The sequence below is a fragment of the Podarcis erhardii genome, assembly GCF_964252035.2.
Source record: "Podarcis erhardii genome assembly, chromosome: 4".
NCBI classification, from domain to species: Eukaryota; Metazoa; Chordata; class Lepidosauria; order Squamata; family Lacertidae; genus Podarcis; species Podarcis erhardii.
In genome coordinates, this window is record NC_138508.1 from 64756850 (window position 1) to 64778428 (window position 21579).

The 21579-nt window shown below is 40.8% G+C and overlaps 1 long non-coding RNA gene across 2 annotated transcripts in view; it reads right to left on the minus strand.

Moving 5' to 3' along the window:
- LOC309340257 overlaps positions 1-21579 on the minus strand; it is a 557080-nt gene that overhangs the window by 267980 nt on the left and 267521 nt on the right. Inside the window, exons 4-5 of one of the 2 annotated variants that reach the window (XR_014155894.1) lie at positions 12952-12993; positions 622-1112 (exon numbers count right to left, since the gene is read on the minus strand). This is a non-coding gene — a long non-coding RNA (uncharacterized lncRNA). Of the gene's footprint in view, positions 1-621; positions 1113-12951; positions 12994-21579 lie in introns of those variants that run through there. The other variant, XR_014155893.1, reaches the window with a different exon arrangement.

The window sequence follows — 21579 nt, forward strand, 5'->3', positions numbered from 1 at the left end:
TTGAACATGAGCAGGTTGGGGGACAGTGGGCATGCTCTGAACCCTACTCCACGTGTGTGTCACAGAATCATAGAATGATAGCACTGTAGAGTTGGAAGGGACCCCAAGGATCATCTAGTCCAACTGTCTGCAATGAAGGAATCTCAACTGAAGCATCCCTGACAGGTCGCCATCCAATCTCTGCCTAAAAACCTCAAATGAAGCAGAGTCCACAACATCCCGACTGAGTCCATTCCACTGTGACACACACACACACCAGGTTGTATTTGTGGCTTCAGATTCCATATGTTTCAGTTGTTGGGAAACCAAAGTCCGTCGTCCCGTCCCCCCCCCCCAGGTAATTTCTGTAGTGATCTTTTTTAAAGACAAAAACAAAACAGAATACATCCATTTCCATACACAAAAACAATAGGAAAAATGAACAAAAGGTTTATCAGAGCCATATTGACTAAAAAAAACCTAAACCAGTTGTGGGCAGATGGTGAGGCTATGCTATAGTACGTTTGTTTTGTCAGCCATACTCAAAAATGTTATCACTGGGCTCCAGAATAAAACATTGTTTTGTTTATTTAGGATTTCGGTTCCTACATTGCATTTGTGAAACATCAAACAATTGTGTCATCCTGGGTAATCTATCACACATAAAATCTTAAGTGATAACTTTGCCCTTCTTAAAAGTGCATTTTTCTCATTCATGGACAAGTTGCATCTGATGGTCTCTCCCTACAGCCTGTAGAAATGTTCCCTCACTTGAATCCATTAGCACTTCTTCGTTTTTAACTAAGTGTCAGAAACAAATATGACACTTTTTCCTGAGAAAATGTTTTAGAACTTTGGCTGCCGTTTTAACTTTTGACATTGTTAACTTAGAATGGGTCTGTGAAGCAAGGAGCCAGTTCCCCGATGGAGCGGTATTATCTCCCGAATAAAAATCAATGCTCAGGTACTGAAGGGAGAGATATAAATTAAAATTTACTCTATAGGCTCAAGGAGGATAAGCTGATAACTCTGCTAGAAGTTGTTTTCTGTGTGCATCGGTACCTCTTCCAGCCACTGCTTCATCTTTCATTTCTAGATTTAAAAACTGGGACAATACACAAGAGACAGAATACCTGTAAAAAGAAAAAGGCCATGCTAAAGGTTGGAGCTACTCCTTTGAGGAAGTCCCATCATCTGCCATAATGAGAACGCTAAATCTACGCAAAGGTCATGTGTGAACATTCATTGGAACAATTACGTTGATTGGGGAAACAGCAGCCAGAATAGGACCCAGTTAAGCCCAAGTACTTAAAAGTATCATATTACTTTCAATGGAGCAATTACTCCAGCTTAATTGATTTGAAATTGTAGCCTAAAGGCCTGATCTCCCTGTATGTGCATAAGGAGTTGAGAAAAGGTTACTGGGGTGGTAGGCAACAACCTTCTGAATGCTTACTTTCATAGAAAAATAGCAAGCAACCCAGAAAGCTATGAATATAATAAATCCACAACCATTCCCACACTGAAGAGAAAGGAAGCATGTTTGCATTATTCTGCAGAGACAGAAGGTTAGCAGAAGTAGGAAGTCTATTCCCAGCTGAGAGGTGGATAAAAACCTCAGCCTGCCCAGACCTTTCTGCTGAAGAACAGCAGCCTGCTGGGGGAGTCACTACCCCATCCACCAACAGCAAAAACTTTGCCCCATCTGCAGCCATAACTTTGCCATTACCAGAGAAGAAGCCTACTTATTCAGATGCCACCATTGACTCAGAAAGGAAGCTGGTATATAAATAGAATTAAAAAGTTAAAATAAATAAATATGAAAATGTAAAATACTTATTTCAAATAAGATGACAGTGGCAGTGTGATCCTAAACACATTTACTCTTAAGTTATGTCCCACTGAGCTCAAGGATACTTACTCCCTAGCAAGTATGTTTATGATCTGAGAATTATGGCCAAATATCCTTTGCAGCATTGCAAGGGCCACTAGGGTGTCTCTCTCACATGGCACATTACGTTATTTAGCCATCCCAAGCGAATGTTCATACATTCATTCAATAGCCTGAGACTGTCATTATTTCTTCATAAGCTATGCTGAGCATATGTTGCGGAATGGTGTGAATCCTTATAATTCCTGTAATAAGGACAAGGGCACCCAAGAGCAAGTACTTGTTCACACAGTGCATAGTTTAAACTATGGAATTTGCTACCACAAGATGTGGTGATGGCCACCAATTTAGAAGGCTTTAAAGTAGGATTAAATCAATCAATAGAGAACAAGGCTATCCAGCTATCTCCAGAAGCTGCATACTTCTAAGTATCAGTTGCTTGGAAACAACAGAAAGTGTGGGGACTGCTGCATTCATGCCCTGCTTGTGGGCTTCTCATAGGCATATGACTGGCCACTGTGGGAAGCAGGCTTCTGGACCAGATAGGCCTTTAAGTATGATCCAGCAGGGCTGCTCTTCTTATGCAGGTTCATAGGTACAGTACATACATAGATAGGCTTCTTGCCTGAGAGAGGATGGAGCCACAGCTAAGTTCACCCCACTGTGCCGCTAAGAAGCTTTTCTTCCGCTTCCATGAATACTGAGGGGGTGAAAGTCATTTCCAAAGGAGCCGCTTAATGTGCAATGACTAATAGGCAGACGAATCAATAATTTACAAAAGTAAAAAGCCGAAGTACATGAAAGAAAAATTAACCTCTGTTTAGGTAATATGTGTTCACCTTTTTGTGGCCTTAATTAGAATGCATAGTCAAACTAGGCCTGCCCTTTCAAATCTTTATCTGAAGTTTCTAATATTGATATTAAAATAGAAGTGTGTGGTACTTAGGGTCAGATCTGATTAAGATCAGCATTTGCTTTAGCATTCTTTAAAGCAGTATACAGCAGGAAAAGCAGACAAAGAAAAGAAAGGGTTTTTAAAGTAGAATATCAATCGTTCTCAAGTCCTTTCCCCTTTCTGTTTTGATCACAATCATCAAGTGCAAATTAAGAGGAAATGAACAGAGTCAAAGGCATGGTCCCAGTTTAGCTAGAGTTAGTTGCATTTATGTCTCATTGAAGATAATGGGACAAGGTTTTCACAAATAACTTAAGCTCAATTGATTTCAATGGGATTTAAACATCACTCAACTGGATAAGGGACCATAAAGTTTTGAAATGAATACTCAAAAACAAATATTGTTTCTGAAATTTATATGAACAGTTATTATGAGAACACAAGTTCAGAAATCCTGACACCTTGTTTTCTACCCATGAAGTTTATCTATAAGCTCACCAAGCACTCCCTCTAATAGCAGGCTCACCTGCTGAGTGCTAACAGGATTTGTGCATGGGGGTATTTAGAGGTGTGCAGCCTCTGAACCTGAATATAGCCTGATAGCCTTGCCCACCCATCCATATCTTTGCCCAGTTTAGAAAGGAGGTTCCTTTTATACTTTTTTGCTCTCATACAGGAACAGCCAACAGAGGTTCATTAGGTGCATCCAGATTGCCACGGTTTTGCAAGCAGGAGTCAAACACATGCTTCAAAATAGGTTTTCACAGTTAAAGTGGATGAAAACATTCTGTCTCCTTAGCAGTACAAATTCTTTTTATTTATTTTTTAAAAAACTGGCTTTTTGAATGGACATGCACTGAAAAATGTGGGAAGACATGTAAGTACCACATAAGCAAATCAGGATTGATGCTTAATGAAGACTGGGCATAGTCCAATCTCTAGATAAGTTTCTGCAAGCAAATCAGGATGAATGCAGCATTGAAAAATTGTGTGGAGGAGCCCATAATAATTTGAGGCCTGTAGCAAACCTTCTTTGATGTCCATACTAAGGAGGCAGATGTTAGACAAACCCTTTGAATTTGAGCCAGCCTAAGTCACATATCAAGGGAGGGCTACATTGGTGGCTCGATGGGAAGCTACAGCCTACTTAACCCCAGCCTTAGCAGAAGCAAACTTGCAATCCTATTCACCTATTTTCCATAGTCTAGGGAACTTTTTCAAGCTACCGATAATATTGGCACTATGGTGCAAAAGAATAATAATAACATTACCGTAAACAGTACTTTCCCCCCTGGAAGTCTCATATTTTACTATACAAGCAGGTCATCTAATTTTATAGTCTACAGACATCAAGCGCACTTCAAAGAGAATGACACATGCCATTGTACTCCAGCCCGTGCTGCTTGCAGAGAGCAAAGGGGCTTGCTCTAAGCCATCAATTCAGAAAGAAAAGCAGATAAACTACCTAATAAACAATAAAAATCAGATCGTAAAACATTCTTGTCAATATGTCAGAGAGCTGGTAACCAGTGAAGGTTGACTAACAAAGGGGTCATACCATCTGATTTCTTGTTCCCAACAAGGACACAAGCAGATGAGCTTTTTTTTCAGGTCCAGTGAGTCTTTATGGATCCTGTTCTGGGAGGGAGTCATATATTAGAGCCATCAATTTGGCTAGGATAAACTGAACTGTAAGAACAAAGAGCTGGCTGTGTGAAAAGTAAATGTGGGTAAAATTATGCAGGTAAATGTATTAAGCAGCCATGGTGCACTCACTTCTGCTGTCATAATATTGAACAGGAAGAGCATGGTCTGCTAGCATTGGAAAATGTGTGTAAATAAAGTTGTACAAGTAATTGAGGAGAAAAACTCATTAAGCTTAATAGAAATAAATACGCATGTCAGAGGATCTTGATTTCTGGAAAACAAGCTGCCATAACAAAGCACAATGAAATATGAATGATCCAGCAGAATTGTAGATGACAAGCCTACACAGTGGTGTCTTCCTTATTTTCAAGGATGTGTGTCATCCCTGAGTGCAGTTGTTTGGGGGGGGGATAATTTGATTCAGTTCTCATTTAAAAGTGACCTTACCTAAATTTGGTCTGCATCCAAAAACAAGATGCAGACCAAAACACAGACATCCTTTGAATTTTGCAAGTCTCTGAATTTTGCAGTGCAGTTCTCCAGTGAAATCATGTGTACAAAAATGGGTATAACAGTGTGATGCGTGCATATAAATGGCTATTTTAGTGGAAACAAAAAGCAAAATGTAAATGGCTTTGAAAGCATTTCTATACCAGGCAAAACTGCATACAAAAATTTGTACATTGGGAGAAATTTGCCCTAAAATGCTGGTGAATTTTCATTAGGACTGAACAAAAATCACAAACTGATGTGGAAATGTGGAGGACTGAAGTTAAGATGGGAGAAGCGAGAGACTGAAACTCACATGTTTGCCCATCAATACATTCAAATTAAAGTTTGACTTCTTGGCAATCTTGGATCACATATTTAGAGAACAAAGGTGCAATGCGACCAGTTTTTTTATCTAGTCAATTTCAATGAAGAAGGCATGTGTTTAACTCTCCTCTCTTGAAATGAATGCAAAAGTGCCTCGTTGGTAAGGTGAGGTGATCACATCAACCGGCAGGTTTGGATGCTTTTAACAGCACAATCCACTTTGAAATATACCCTATTAAGTTCAGTGGGACATACTCCCTAGTAACTGTGTAAAATGGCAGCCAGGCAGAGCAATTCCCATCCCTCTTGTGCAGGGCAACTGTTTGTTGTTACTGAACAGCATAGAGGTGTTCCTTCACCCAGCTCTCCCAGCTAAGCTGGCCTCTTACCAGCCACCTCCAATGGAATGACTCAAACATCCCTTCAACCGTGTAGCATTTCCCCCATTCACCTGTTGAATGTGCAGACAGGTGGGAGGGTCCCCTATGGGATGCCCAACAGCCATAAACAGAAGGTGGCCCTGAAGGGGCATACCAGAGGTGCGGAGGGGCTGAGCTGGCCTGCAATGACATGGGGCCCAATTGCTGGAGGACTCTTAATGCCCTCCTCCCCCTCCCCAGCTGTCTTGCAGGGATGTGGTAGTAGCCCTCCTGCTATTTAAAAGCCTGCCAACTCAGGGCGGGGTGCAGGGGGTAAGAGATGTAGCTCAAGTAGCAGGCATGCTTGTCTAACCCATGGGGCACAAGGCACCAAAATGCTCCCTTGACTCATATCCATTGAAACGATGATGATGATGATGATGATGATGATGATAATAATAATAATAATAATAATAATAATAATAATAATAATAATAATAATTTATTATTTGTACCCTGCCCATCTGGCTGGGTTTCTCCAGCCACTCTGGGCGGTTTCCATAGAAACCAAAAATACACTAAAATATCACAGATTAAAAACTTCCCTGAACAGGGCTGCCTTAAGATGTCTTCTGAATGTCAGTTAGTTATTTATCGCTTTGACATCTGATGGGAGGGCGTTCCACAGGGCGGGCGCCACTACCGAGAAGGCCCTCTGCCTGGTTCCCTGTAGCTTTGCTTCTCGCAATGAGGGAACCACCAGAAGGCCCTCGGCGCTGGACCTCAGCGTCTGGGCAGAACGATGGGGGTGGAGACGCTCCTTCAGGTATACTGGGCCGAGGCCATTTAGGGCTTTAAAGGTCAACACCAGCACTTTGAATTGTGCTCGGAAACGTACTGGGAGCCAATGTAGGTCTTTCAAGACCGGTGTTATGTGGTCTCGACTGCACAATGTCTCCCTCATAATTCCCCACCTTGAGCTGAAGTAATCGTGCTGGAAAGATGCATGAAAGAATGAAAATATTTTCCCGCAATAGAACCATTTTCTTATCCATGGCACTTAGGCTGCTAGGGCTTTGGTTGAGTAAGCAGGGTTCTGTGATGAACTCTCTGAGAGGCAATCTATAAATGAGGCAGCTTACAGTTCTGTGACACTTGAGATGCACTCGGTCTGATATCAATAAATAGAAAAAGAATATTTTTTAAAAAATGTATCGGAATCTAATCCCGCGTCAGGAAATAATTACACCAGAAGCACCATTTGGAATGCAGAGTGCCAAGATGAAGCCGGAAAGTTGCTCTGGCATGAATGATATTCTCACATCAGTCTGAGGTGGTAAGGGCTATCTACATATTTATCAGGAATCCCATTTCCAAAAGAAAGGAAATCATTGCTTGGAGGGAAGTCAGATAATTGTATATGTCAGTTTTAGAAGAAATTCTTGATATAAGAATGGCTGAGATGAGATGAGAACTAAACCTGTTTGCTTAGTAAAGCAAATACAATATTCCCTAAAATATAGTGTACAATGTACATTGATCCAAAGGCAGGACAGAAATTCAATTAAGCCCTAGGAGGAGGCAGGTGTACAAACACAGCTGTCAGGAGAGTAAAAACAATGGACTGTAAAATGATTTGCATGCAAATACCTTTGTAGATCAGAGAGGAGGACACCTAAATTCCTTTTCTCCTTCACTGTATCCACTTGAATTCCTATGAATTTGGCTCCCGTGAGCTTTTGATCTGCCCCCACTTCCATTTCTATGCATTTATAAAGGCAATACAGTCTGGCTATGCAAAAGAACAGGCCCTCCAGATGTTTTGGGACTACAACTCCCATCATCCCTAGCTAACAGGACCAATGGTCAGGGATGATAGGAATTGTAGTCCCAAAACATCTGGAGGGCTGAGTTTGCCTGTGCCTGCAAAAGAAGGACTCATGTAGGGGAAGCATAGCAGTGTGTGTAGCCTATCAATACAAGAAAGCCAGAAATAGCTCTGCAGTTTTAGTTGTTTTTTTAGTTGTTATTTAGTATTTTTATCCTGCTCTTCTACAGTAACAGCTTATGAAAAATGACAGATGGAAAAGTTAATGTGTAGATTCATGAACATCTCCAAGAGCTCTTTTTACATTTGTTTTGCCACATTCTTGTAATAATAGGATCATATCCAATCTTAGTTTATGGTCATGTTTTACAGAGGTGTATGTCTGTTCCAGAAGTCATACATCATGATACATAAATGTCCCATTTAGACTGCCTAAATCCTTCAAGTGTTCATCTGTAAACTTTCTTTGGCTGATGGTTAATGCTTTCCCAACCTGCTAAAGGCAGCAGTTGTGGGTCTCCTGTGGTCCCTAAGGTCCTAATTTCAAAAGTTTTCTTTTCTGAACTCTGGCAAAAATGATCTGCCCCTCCTCAGGCAGGTATGGAGGAAGAAAGAGGGAGACGGGGAAAGAAAAATCAGAAAAGGAGAAATGGGGTACCTTTCAGAAAGAGAGCGGGGAGACTGTGTGGAGAAGGGTGCAAAAAGAAGTCTTTTTGCTCATGCTCTGTCTGCTGCTGGCTTTAGCTGCTTCCACAGCTGGCTTGTGCCCTGTCCTCAGATTACATTCCTTGTGGCCCTTAACAGGGGTAGGCATATTGTCCATCCTTCCTCTAAAAGATGTGTGCTTGGGTGGGAAGGTGCCCCCCTTGCTTTCCTTCCTGTTTTCCTGCCAGCCTTGGAGAGAGAGGAATGAAGAAACGGGCACCAGCTAGTGGGTTTGCTGCTGCATAAGTGAAGCTATCTAGAGTGCAGCTTTAATTGGCCACTTCCCTAAGGAGTTATTCAGTGCAACTTATTACTGGTCTAATAACACTGGATTTAATTCAAGGCTCTCTAGTTCCCCAGAAAGGAGGGGGGAGATAAGACAGAGCAATAAAGACATTTGTGGGATTAGGCTGTAATAAGTCACATGTCTGAAATAAGTTTCATTTCAATTCCTTGCCCAGAATTAGAGCAGGAAGAATAGGAAAGTGTGGTTTGTTTCTGCCTAGTACAGCTGACAGTAACTGCTAGAAGCATCTGTCATTTACAAAAGTTGAGAGAAAGGAGATGGATTCAAATTGAGAGAATTTATTGTATTTTCTTACATGCCACACACTTTCAATCAATGCACAGATGAGAAAGAGATCCTGGCTGTTTGCCTTACCCCAACCTGTGTGTAGCCACTGGTGCCAATCTTGATGTGTGGACACTGAGTGGAACACAATAACAATCTATATGCACATACAACTTTACAAGAGTAGGGCTGGTACACAAAATCAGAAACCATAGTGACAGCAGGATTTCCAACCACAGGTATGGACCTCTATGTGCATACACTTGTGTGGTTTTTTTTGTTTGTTGTAGGACCCATGGCTATGTTCCACCCAACGCATGAAGGCTGGGGAAAGGGCTGCAAGACATACAGAGATCAGACATGGGACCAGCCAGCACAATCTTGTTTGCCTCTGTGCATTGATTTAAATTTGGAGGGGGGTATGAGAAGAGGGCTCATTTAACATCAAACACTTGAACTAGGAGACTATATATAGATATGACTTCCAGTCTGCTCCAGAGAGTCCACCAAGATTTTAAGGGTGTGGGTGAGGATTCTACATTGTGCAACTGAAGCCTGTTGCTGAAGTGAAATGGCAGCACTGGCTACAACCATATTATTTGTTGCTTTTTGCTATTTGTAGCAGAGGAAAATGAATCCTAGTAGGGGGAGAAAGGATGACTCCCTTGTTCTGAAAAGAGCCATTCAAACCTGAAAGATGTTAAACTGATTTTTTACCCATGTCCCTAACAAAGAATACAAAGAAAAGGCTGGCATGAATTCTGCATTGTATGATTACTGCCATTTGTTTTGTTTAGATGGACACTTCTAATTTTGAGAAAGGTCTTGCACTGAGCCTAAACATTAAACATTCAAGCAGCTAGAATGCCTGTTTCATCATCATTACAAGAAAACATTTATGATATTTCTTCATATACCTCAATTACCATAATGTTTACCCTTTCCCTTCTCATTGCAGTTAGCAGATTCCCACCAAAGACATTTTGTTTGGAGAAATTTGTATCACTTTTCACAAATGAGGCATGTGATCGTTAATGGAAGCAACAACATGCATTGTGGGCTGATGATAAGAATTCTACTGCCATCATGAGCATTTTTTCTTTATAACAAGTAAAACAGCAACACCTTTTTATCAAATATCCATACTTCATTTGCATTCCAAATATGTGCTAAATTAAATGATGTAAATGTTTTTCCTGTCAAAAGTATTGTGTTAAATGACTGAACATTAAACAAAGCCAGCTATTATTTTGTTTTACTACAGACTTTTCTCTTCTTAAATATGACACCTCCTGCATAAAAGGTTCTATCTGAATATAGAAGTATACAATAAATGAATACGCTAAGAGGTTAAGATAGTTAAGTTTTTTTATAACACACAGTGAACATTGGAATATTCAGAATAGAAAAAAGAAAGTAGGCCTTCAAAAAGTGCATAGTTAAACTATGCAGTTTGCTCTGACAAGATGCCAACACTTTGGAGGGAGGATTAGACATATTCATGGAAGATAAGGCTATCAATAGCTACTAGCCACAATGGCTATTTTCTCCCTCCTCTGTCAGAGGCAGCCTCCAAATAGTTGCTGGGAATCATAAGTGGAGAGAATGCTTCCCATTGTGAATCAGGCCAAAGACCCATCTAGTCCAGCTTCCTATTCTCACAGGGGGCAAGCAAATGCCAAAAACACTCTCTTCACCTGTGATTCCCACTGGTATACAGAGGCAGACTAGTAGCAGAGGTGGTTTTAGGGTAGCATGACTGCTGCGTCCGCACTGCGCTCCACACTGCAGGGGGCGCCACAACAATGCTGTAGAATGGAATGTGAGAGGGGAGGTGGCGCCAAATTTTAGGATTGCACAGGGTGCCGCTGAAATTTGAGAGCCCGAATTCTGCCAATGCTAGTTGCTATTGAAAACCTTGTTCTTCCTCTGTTTGTATAATCATCTTCTAAACCCCATGGAAAGGGACACCACAAAACGTAATACATGGAAAGAGAAGTGCATTTTTTCATAGTTTGGGTGACCTGGAACTGTGGAACATTCCTTTGCATGCAGAGAAACCTTTTCCACCAGCAGTCTTATTAAAAACTCAGACACAACAACCCAAGCATTAGAAAACAATATATAATGCAAGTACCATATTTTTTTGGGGGGGGGGTATATAATGCATTGATGTAACTACTGGGGGCAGAGCGGAGGAAAAACAGTATAGAAAAGAATCCTCAAGTTTCATACGTATTTATTTTTGGAATGAGCTTTGAGTTGAAACACCCCACCCCCACACATACAAAAACAACAGAGAAATTAGGCCAGATGGTCCTTCTCTCATTCTGTCATAACTTATGTTCTTGGCCACTGCTGAAATTAAAGATAAGTCAGAGACCAAAATATCTCCATCCTTTCCTAATTGCTCAACAGTGATGCATCTGGCTTAAAATGCCCCTCTCCAATTCCCAGTAATTACTGGATTTAACCTTATGTCCTCCTGCCCAAACACATCCATCGTTGCAATTCTGCCATGAACATGAACTCTATTTTTTACCACCTGCAACTCAAGGAATGCTTCTGCCACACAGCTGAACAAAGCATAGGCAAGCAGCAACCATGCTGCTGTCACTTCAGAAACAAAGATCTGGCATGGACCCCATTTCAGACTTGGAATTATAGAGTGCTTCTCTCCTCGTGCTAAGTCTGAGATGGTGCACAAACATCACTTGCCTTATAATTTTGGCGATGCAGAACAGAACACCACCCTCAACCATAGAAACAATTCCAATGTTAGAGTAAAAAGTCACTGGCAAGTAGGATGTTGCAGTCATCGTGAACCTGCTAGATTACACATGGGAAACTGAAAGATAATCCAACTTCATAGTTCTCAAGGCAGTGTATTTGGAACTCACTGAAGAATTATCAAATTCAACTGTTGCAGTTTGCTGAAAAAACTAGTGTTGTGCCAGAACCTCTCCTCCAATTTCTGAGAATGTTTATTCACCCATGAAAAAGATTTTCCCTTTGTTGCCTCATTCAGAGTGTTTTAGAATTTGCTTTTATTGTTGGTGTATGCAGGTTTGGAATTAATTTATTGTTATGAAATGGTTGTGGTTGTTGTTTTCTTGCCATTAACCATTTGCACTCTGCAGTCTCCCCAACTGCCAGCACTTCCTGATCTCAAAAAGCCCCATGGGAAATTAGTCAATGCCTTTTTTGAGATGAGGCGGGACATGGCAAGGGGGTGGTATCTGCAATATATAAAATACTACTCCAAGACACTTCAGACTCCCTCACCAATTGGAGCATGACATAGGATACAAAATAAACCCCATCCAATGGTCAAAATATGGTCTAAATCACCATTTAAATCCATCTCAGCCAAAAGAAGAGAACTTACCCTGAAATTTATCGATAAATGGTATCTAACATCACGGAAGCTGGTCTGATACATACAAGGACCTCATCCAAATGCTGGAGAGGCTGCACCTCTATAGACACATACCTCCACATGTGATGGGAACGTCCCAAAATTCAATCCTTTTGGATATCAGTGCTACTAGAAATATCCAAAATAACAAAACAGGTAATAGAAGCAACTCCAGAACTAACCATATTGTTTTCCAGGACAACACACACAACATGACAAGGTGCTCAGAACTCTCTTATTTAGCAGCCAGAAACTTAACTAGACGCTGGAAGGACCTATCAAGAGTGGACATAGAACATTGGCACCAAAATGTATGGAAAACCGCCCTATTAGAAAAGCTAACCAACAAACTTAAACTAACACGGGGACAAGCAACAGAGGATGCCTTCACTCCAGTGTGGCTCCCCTTTATCACACATACAGCACAATAAGACAATGACCTCTCCCCCACCAAAGCATATAAATTAATAGAGCTAATCTGACCCAACAACACACACACACACATACATACAAACCACACTGCAACCAACTGAATGCAACCAATCAAGCTCTGGACCCCCTAATATCTCACAATGTCAATACAAACAAATAAATGTACAAATAAAGGACCTACCCACATGATGCAAATGAACCCTACACTAACACTATGCAATAGAACAAGATAACATTACCCTCCAACTCCCTCGTTCCCTCTTTCTCCCCCAACTGCATAGCAATAGTGTTTCTTACTGAACGTAAACAAACAGTGAAAAAGACTATGACTCGAAAATGGAGACACGATGTTTGTTTTGTAACACAATAAAACATTTAATAATTTTTTTAAGCCCCATGGGAGCAGTTACCTTGTGATGGTCTTCCTCTGGACAGTGCCAAAATCTGCAGTCCTGTAAGGAATGGAAGATATGCCACTTGAGAACAATAATATATTCCAGAAGCCTCAGTGTTGTATTGTATTGCACCTTTGTATGCAAGCTACCTTAGCTGAGGCCAGTTCTCAGGACCACCAGTTTCTTTACCATTGTATTTACTTTTCCCCATGGTAGCATCAGACCACATTGATCATCTTCACCATAAGAAAAACTTGCTTGTTTTCAGCATCATTATCAACTACATTAGTATGCTTACAGATCCTTTTTCTCATGGCAAATGAATTAGATAATGTACCATACGTCTGTAATCATGAGCATTGTGGTCAGCCTTTGGTTAATCCAATCTATTGGTAAATTCAGTGCTGTTTTTCTGCGGGGAAGCAGGGCTACGCATACCCCTAAACATTTTGTGACTCTCAGTTTGGCCTCATTGAGGGGCAATATTTCAATATGAGTAGGAAAACGAGAGTACTCCTAGACATTTTTTTTTTTAAAAGAAAAAAAGCACTTGAGTAAATTGACCTTTCAAATTGCACAGAACTCTTCTGGTATGAACAAGAGTGTGCATGCAACGAACTTGTCATGAACTCTTGAATTACCAGGAGCGGCTGGGGGTAGGGGTGTCACTGGAGAACTGGCCTCCTGGCAGCAGCATCACTGCCAGATACTGGGATGGCAAGGCAACAAGATGGCAGTTTGGGCACACCAGCAGGTGCCAATCTGCACCTCTCCCTTGTGAACCTGGACCACCCAATTTCATTGCCATCCTGCTTCGTCCCCTGAACATCCTGGCATGCAGCAGAAATGGTGGTACCAGAACAGCAGATCTGTGGCAGCACTCCTCCATGCTTGCTGCTCCTGCTTACCACATATTATCTGCTGGAGACAAATTTATTTCAGAGAACTTGTTTTCATAACATTAATGAAGTGCAATTGTTGTCAGTAGTCATTCTGAAGTCTGCCTCCACTTTTTATTTTTATTTTTGCCACTTTGTACATTTTGGTGACCTTCCATGGTGACTGGTTTGGTGACCGGTGAACTTATACCATTCCTGTACAAAAAAACAAAAGGTTACATTAAAATTGTCTTTCTTGCCATGTTCTTTTGGCTCTGGCAATAATTCTGGCCAGAAATCATATGCCTTGTACTGTGTCAGTGGGTTATTTTCTCGCTGCTGTTATTATTATCATTATCATGATTGTCATCATTATTTGTGAATCTGTCATTTGGCAGCCCTTCTCTCCAGGTGTCTAATTGCCATCTCCATCAGTAGAATGATTTGTCAGCCACAGCCTGGTTTCCTTGGCCATAGCATTGCGGAGCCTCTCCAGAGGAGCATTAACAGGATGGAGAAAGGAGGTCATCAGCTAGTATATCTACAGTATGACTGCCTCTTTGTTTCAAAGAGAGAATTGTTAAGAAAAGTATTTCTATCTCTCCACATGCCATCCCGAATGCTACTAAAACCAGCAGCCTTCTGGCTTCCATGCATACATAATACGAGCTTCATGCCAGAACTCAGGGTATTTGGCAACCAAATACTATAATGACATATCCATGGCTATGTACTAATGGGCTTAGTAATGCATTAGAGCTCTCAGAATATCACGGGCTTTCTTGTGGATATACTGATCCATAATCAGAGATGAACAAAATTCACAAGTTTCCACATGCAGTTTAAAACCCTACATCAACAAAGAACAGGTACCATTGTTCTTGATCACAATGAAGAATGTGTAGCAAATTACCAGTGTAGAAATGAAAGTTTAACAATAACCCAGTTGGTAATTATAAAATAGGAAGGAATAAAAACTCTGCAGGTGTTTGATCATGAACCTTTTAAAATATATATATATAAACTAGCATGTATATCTATTCATCAAAGTGCTGGGTTTTTACAAACAAAGCTTTGAATGACAAGTGAGTTTTCAAAGCATGCTTCAGGCATTCCTTTAAAAAAAGTAAACAGGCAACCTTATTTTATTAAATAATTTGAGAAAATAGCAATTAAAGGCACCAATAGTTCATGTATTTGTCAATATCAGTTTAACAAAACAAATTTGCTCATGCAAACTGTTTCTAAATTTCCATCTGAGGTATACAAAGGGAAGTAATTGTGTCTGCATCTAGCATGGACAGGCAAGAGACAGGGTCCCAGATGGCCCACCATGGCTAATTCTGGCATCATCAGAAGAGACGAAGAGCAAGACCCATCTAGTCCACCATCCTGTCCTCACAGCAGTCAACCACATGCCTTTGGGAAACCCTCAATCACCACCTGAGTGCAATAGTGCTTTCCTCATGTTTGATTCGCACTCAGAGCTTCTCCACACTTCCGCTTGTGCAATGTCTAGAAAGCCCAGGTCAGAGAGGTTTTCCATTTGACCTGTGCTTTCAAGGCATGGGGTTGAGCAATTTCCCCCTTGCCCTGCTCCTTTCCAAGAGAAAACTCGTGATTCAGCAGTAGATTGGAACAAATGGCAATCTGGGAAAAACCTGAATTGTCATTTGCTCTGACTGAGCGCTAAAAAGTGGTTTTCCATGAGGGAAAGCAGCAGGGCAAGAGGAAGTATGGATAAGACCTCACTGGTATTTAGAGGTTTACTCAGGGGTCAGCAACCTTTTTCAGCTGTGGGCCAGTCCACTGTCCCTCAGACCTTGTGAGGGGCTGGACTATATTTTTTGGGGGGGGGGGATGAACGAATTCCTATGCCCCACAAATAACCCAGAGATGCATTTTAAATAAAAGGACACATTCTACTCATGTAAAAACACGCTGAATCCTGGATCTTCCGCGGGCCAGATTGAAAAGGTGATTGGGCCAGATCCAGCCCCCGGGCCTTAGGTTCCCTACCCCTGGTTTACTGTCTCTGACAGTGAGACAGAACGCTGCCATTGGGGTTGCTAGCCTACTTTTTAAAAGCTAATCAAGTTGGTGACCCTCTCTTATGGGAGTAAATGCCACAGTTTAACTAGATGCTGTGTGAATAAGTACTTTCTTGTATCTGTCCTGAATCTTCCAACATTCAGCTTCATTGGAGCTCCCCAAGGTCTAGTATTATATAAGAGGGAGGGGATAGTGGTGCCAAACTATGGAATATTTTGCCATGGACAATGTGACTTGTCCCTTTCAGCCCCCACCTAAGCATCTTTCTGCCTGAGTCTGTTTTTCACACCAGTGGCTGCTCACCCTTTCACAGGTGGGTGACTGCTGCCTCCCCCTAGCTCTTAGCCGCCATCCCTGAGAGGTCAGAGCTCATGCGGCCAGCCCGCTATCTGGCAATTTTCCCAGCCAGCCAGTCTGCTGGGTGTGATTGCCTGCCAAAACCTGTTGTTTAAATGGGCCAATCAGAGGCTCTTATTGCCAGGCGTTGTCTGCTTTCATGCCCAGCCAGTCAAGCAATGCATTTAAGCTGGCTGCACTGGACGCCAACGCATTTTTTACTTTTTATTTTAATTTCCTGTTGTTTTTAATTGTCTGTCACTAGTGCTGCTCAGTGTCCTGGTGTATGTGTTTTGAAGCAGGGTGCCCATCAGATGGTGTTGGGCACCAACTCCCATCAGCCCCGGACAGAATGGCCAATGATCAGGGATGAGGGATATAGTTCAACAACATATGGATGGCAGCATTTCTATTCACTGCACCAGGTTTAAAGGATGTTACTAAACAATTTTATGGAATATATTTACATTCCACCTTAAGGTCTTGGAACATAGAACATAGAGTTGGAAGAGACCACAAGGGCCATCGAGTCCAACCCCCTGCCAAGCAGGAAACACCATCAGAGCACTCCTGACATATGGTTGTCATGCCTCTGCTTAAAGACAACAGGAAAGCTTTTGAGATTCTTCTTCCACATGTAGTCACATGGAAACTTTGTGTGAGACTTGCACATGAGCAAATCTGCTGTAAAAGCTATTCATTCCAACAAGGGAAGAATGTGCACTGAAAGTTTTTTAAACTATTCATTCCAACAGGAGAGAAGTGGTCAGTGAAAGTTGCTTGTGGATTGAGGCCAATGTCACAGTAGTCGTGACTTCATGTACTGAAGCTGTCATAGCATCCTCTTTGTGCATAAAATGAAGCTTTCTACACTCATGCCTTTCAATCCTATATTTAATTGGCAATTCAACCCTACTGAAGCCAATGTAACACCTTTGAAGTAGGCATTATGCCATTCTGACAGATGGGCAGGAGTATAGATGTGAAGTAAGCCAGAGAACAGTATGTTCAGAAGGGCTGGATTTCCATCCAGAAATATTGAAAGGGCAGTCTGTGCAGATTGTCACTGCTTTATGACAAGAAAATGTGCCATTTCTGCTTCGTATTCAATGTAGATTAACCCTGAGAAATAGATTTTAAAGTCCTATTAGGTGAGCATTTGGCTTTCTGAAATCTTGATTACAGGAGATGTCATCCTACCTCCACTCTTGCTCAAGGCTCAGGGGAAATACATCCAATACATTTCCTAAAAGCATCTGAGCTTCCTGCCAAAAGTCCATGACTGACCTTCCATACACTTCCACATCACTGAAGTCTGTTAAAACAAACGTCACCTGCATTTTACACTACTATGTAGTCAATTAAATCTGTTACACAAACTGAATGGGATGAAATATCACCTCGGCTGATTATCACTAAATAGTTCACAAATTAGCACAGAACTGCAAATGAGAAAATAACAGCGTCTCTTTGAGGAAAACATATGCTTCCTGTTACATGGTGAAATAGTTAATGTACATTGAATGCCATCTGCTGACTAATGTAAAGTATTTACAAAGGCAAATAATCCTGATAGTTGTGCTTGTTAAATGGTTCAACAACTTAATTCAACAGAATTTTGGACAACTACTGGGATCAGGTCCAACACAACCACCAACACCCTTTATTTTCATTTTCCTGAAGCTAAACTTTGGCATGTAAGCCAATTAGAAGTGATTAAAAGGGTTAACTTGCACATTAAACAGAATGTTTTAATGTGGATGAAACCAACAGGAAATGACCAAGGAATGAAACATCATCTATTTCAATTAAAATGAATCAGCTATGAATTTAGTGCTTGAAAATCCTATAAGTATATCATAACTTCTTACTGCTGTTGAATTTTTTAAAAGCTATGCTGCTGAATCATGTCAGATTGCCATTGTTCAATACTCTAATATGAATTGCTTACATTATTACACACAATTGAGTCCAATTCTGTAGTAGTGATTGCATATTTTATAGCTAAGGATGGGGAAGAAATTCATTCACTTTGTATTTGAATGCAAAACTACTAAAAGCTTCCCAAACCAATATGAAAACCAAAATACAGCTCTCCTTTTAAATTCACACATCTCCAGTTCTCCAGTCAGAAAAAAACAGACATCAGCGAAAAATACTGTGAAAATAGTTACATCAGTGAAAATAATGGGGGGAAATGCATTATCTTAGAAAATAGCTCACAAGATGCATATAGGGGCAACATTGTAAACAAATATTTTTATATTGTGCAATGCACAATTAGCAAGTGAAAAAGTTCCACATGAATATGTGTACAAATTTTCATGTGAATCTTTTAAAAGAAAAATTTGCAGAGGTATGCAGAAATAGGGCAAACCAAATTTAAGATTGGAAAAATGAGAAACTGAAATGAACAAAGGCTCTTAACACTGGAAATCACCTACTGAAGTTTCAAAGCAGGGCCTTTCTCACTGCTACATGGCCAAGATATGACTCCATCATGCTATGTCTGATCAAATACACTTGCAGCTATCACTCTACCACCAGCAGCATTCATTCAGGGTCACTCTGCAAATTATGGAAAGAACTGTTATACACTGTGCACATGCATGGTGTTCCAGGCAACATGTGAGATACAAACACATACCTTTTTCCCCATCTTTTGCATACTGTATGTGAACACCATGCAGAGCCATGTAGTGCTTATAGCTCTTTGTACTAGGCATGTGCCATGTTGCATCAATTTGCATCTCATGTTCTGTAGAGCACCACAGGTACAAATGGGCATCCACTCCTTCCGTTTAAGGAATTTCAGTGGTTCTAGATGTTTAGGGAAGAGAACAGCTAGGGAAAAAAGTGATAACCATTTCAAAGTGTTGGTGCTGATCTTTAAAGCGCTAAGTGGCTTCGGCCCTGTACCTGAAGGAGCGCCTCTACCCCCATCATCCAGCCCAGACACCGAGATCCAGCTTGGAGGGCCTTCTGGTTCCTCCCTCACTGTGAGAAGTGAAGTTACAGGGAACCAGGCAGAGGGCCTTTTTGGTAATTGCACCTGCCCTGTGGAACACCTTCCCATCAGATGTCAAACAGATAAACAGCTATGTGATTTTTAAAATACATCTGAAGGCAGCCCTGTTCAGGGAACTTTTTAGTGTGCGATGTTGCATTGTGCTTTTATTATTTTTTGTTGGGAGCTGTCCAAAGTGGCTGGGGGAAGCCAGTCAAATGGGTGGCATATAAATAATATTTTTTACTACTACTACTACTACTACTATTAATTCTGTTATTATTTCTCAACAGCATCATCCTCTATATTGTCTGTGAACATAATGGCTCAGTTTCTAACTATCACAAAGCTAATAGCCTGAAACATCCATTATGAAATTATCAACCTTTTTTAAAAGGTCAGTTATTCTAGTGCCCGATATCTCTTCCTATAACAATGATCTTCACAACTAAAGTATGACATACTTTCCCATTAAACTGCCAATATTTCTTTTCTACAATAGTACCCTTCAATATCAGTTCAACAGCAGAGTTATATATGCAAGATCTGTTGTCGGTTCTGTTTATTTTACCTAGCAGCAGCCTGGGCCAGTGGGCTCCATAGGCCAAACTCAATTCCCTTCTTGCCATTACCTGGTAGCAAGGATCTGCTTCACACACAATTGTGAATATGACTGAGACAAAAGATGTCATCCATAGGTCTCATGGTCTGGAGCAATCTCATTTGTTTCAATACTTGACTGGGAAAGGTTTATAAGTCATGGGCTGCAGGACTGCCAACCCTCTCATTTAGAGGAGAAAACAGACAAGGCTAAGGTTGCTCTTTTAGACTGAAAAAATATGCCCCATCCTTCATAACCTTCACTGAGATTCATATATATATGAATGAAATAAAAATGTTAATGGCAATTAGTCCAAAAGCTGAGCTTAGTAGCTCAAAACAAAGGATCTCCCAATTCAGTACTTTGGCAAGCTTGCAATATATTCAAGCAAAAAAGAAAGTGTGGAAAAAAACTACAACTAATTAGCAGATTCCTATTACAGTATTGTCACAATCAGAAACAGATTTGAGCCATAACTGAAGCTCTCATAGAAGGTCTGCAAATTATTGGCAGATATTCTGCTGGATGTCACCCATGTCATCCCACTGTGTGACCCCAAATGAACAAACCAGCTAATCTATGCCACCACTACCTGGCTCCTATTTAGCATTTATTTAACACAACAATGTGTGCAGTGTTAAACCGAGCACTGAACTGGCATAGTGCTGTTCCCTGTCTTGTGGCGGTTAACTACACAGTTCCAGCTGTCCAGCCGCTAGCAACCCTAGCAACCAGCATTTATATCTGCTTATTTAGTGATCAGCAATCTATCCCAACAGTAAACCTACCAAAATACACCCCAGTATTTAATAGTTAGTCAAATAGTAGGTGCATTGGGAACTAAGAAAAAGAATGAAAGCAAGACTTCAATACAGCCAAATTCTGGGAGGTATTTATTCTATAAATATAGGTCTAGATGACATTTGGCATTTTTTATGCTCTCCAATAGTACAGCCGATATAAACACTGGAGCTGGTTTAAAGGTAGCAAAGCCTTTTCAAATATTTGAAAATTTAATTTAATTAATATGAATGAAAACACTCTCATCCAAAATACCCACTGAGAGATGAAATTGGCATTTTCAGTTGTTTCTCTTTGTATTTGGCTGTACTGGTGCCTGGGAATAAAGTTGGTTTAATCAGACATAGAGAAGCTCTGGCCATTTAATAAAATAGAATTTGCATTTATTTGAAACCTGCCTTTAAGGTTGTCCCCCCCACCACCACCTCCAGGCAGATACTTCACTGGTATAAATCTGAAGTGTGTGTTTGTGTGGGCTTCACCTGAGTTAGTCATAAAAAGTCCTACAGATGTTAAATCTGCCCCTAAGAGCTGATTTATACTGGAATGGACAACATCTGAGAGCTACTCCCAAATACATTTTCAAAAGCTTCAAAGTCTTAAGACTCCATGGACTTTGCTAGCATTTCCTACTTTGAAGTAAACTGCAGGTGGTCCTGCTCTCAGCAAACTGCTCCAACTGCTGTAGAAAAGAAAGACACTTGCTGAAAAGGAATATTCCTTATTCCTCGTTTTATTTTCATTACTATTCCTCCTTAGCTAATCTTTTATGCGTAAATCTTGGCAATTTAAGGACTCTGGGAAATAGGAAAGCATATAGAATTACTTTGGGAGGTTTCTTCTCATTTTTATGTGTTACATGTCTGTCTCAGTTTCTCTACGCAACACAGTACTACTTAACAACAGCCCTGGGCAGGTTAGATTGTAAGAACGTTGATGTACCCAATGCCATCCTAGATCATCAGGAA